The sequence below is a fragment of the Otolemur garnettii genome, unplaced genomic scaffold (assembly GCF_000181295.1).
Source record: "Otolemur garnettii isolate 467f Iridium unplaced genomic scaffold, OtoGar3 scaffold00164, whole genome shotgun sequence".
In the NCBI taxonomy this organism is placed as follows: Eukaryota; Metazoa; Chordata; class Mammalia; order Primates; family Galagidae; genus Otolemur; species Otolemur garnettii.
The window spans coordinates 406,010-407,365 of NW_003852559.1; positions in this window are offsets into that span (position 1 = coordinate 406,010).

Consider the following 1,356-nt stretch of genomic DNA (forward strand, 5'->3'; position numbering starts at 1 on the left):
GTGGCATTTTAGTGTTCTCAGATTGTCATAACAAAATATCACAGACTAGGAGGTTTAAGGAAAAGAAATTAATTTTCTCACAATTGTGGAAGCTGGAAGAGTAATATCAAGGTTTGGCTTCTTTAAAAGATTTTCTCTTGAACTTGCAGGTGGCTGCATTCTTCCTGTGTCTTCATGTGGTCTTTTTTCACACGATGCAAGCACATCCCTTGTGTCTGTGTGTTCAGATTTCATTCTTGTAAAGACACCAGTCAATTGGTTTAGGGCCCACCCTAACGGTCTTTTTTAATCACCTCTCTAAAGGGCTTCTCTCCAAATACAGTCAATTTCTTAGGTCCTGCAGGTTAGGGCTTCCACATATGACCTGGAGGTACAAAGAACTCAATACAACCCATAATTTACGGAAAAGCAAATTAGCATATCTCCTATTCCTCTGCAGAAGGGGGAACAAGTTCAAAATGCATGGAAACTAGTTAAAAAATAAGTGTTTTATGAAAATTTGATGAGCTAAAAGAGAACATCAATAGTCAAATCAACAATGGCTGAAAAAAATACTGGAACAAAATGAGAAATCGGCAAAGAGATAGAAATTATGAAAAAGAACCAACCAGAAATTCTCTAGGTGAAGAAAACAATGACTAAAATGAAAAATGCAATAGAGCTTTAATAGCAGACTCAATCAAGCGGAAGAAAAAACCTATAAACTTAATGACAGACCATATGAAAATATCCAATCAAAGGAGAAAAAAAGAACGTCAAAGAAAGAAGAAACTCCATGGGATTTATGTGACACCATCAAGCAAATCAATATATGCATTATCAGACTCTCAAAAACAGAAAGGGGACATCTTATTTAAAGAAATAATGGATGAAAACATTCCAAATCTTGGGAGGGATATGAACAAACAGATCTAGGAATTTCAAAGGTTCTCAAAAAGAACTAACTCAAAGAAGATGGCAGCAACATATATTATGGATATAATTTAATTATTAAAAATTAAAAACAAAGAGAGAATATGGAAAGCAGCAGGAGAAAAGCAGTTCATCACATACAAGGAAGCCCTCATAAGGCCATCAGTGAATTTCTCTGCAGAAACCTTGCAGATCAGGAGAGATAGAATGATACATTCAAAATGATAAAAGAAAAAAACCCTATCATCCACAAAAATTATACCCAGCAAAACTGTCCTTCAGAAAAAAGGAAAGATAAAGACTTTCCTAGACAAGGACAAGAGCAGTGGCTCACACCTGTAACCCTAGCACTCTGGGAGGCCCAGGTGGGATGATTGCGTGAGCTTACAGGTTCAATACCAGCTTCAGCCAAAGCCAGACCTCATCTCTTAAAAAAAAAAAAAA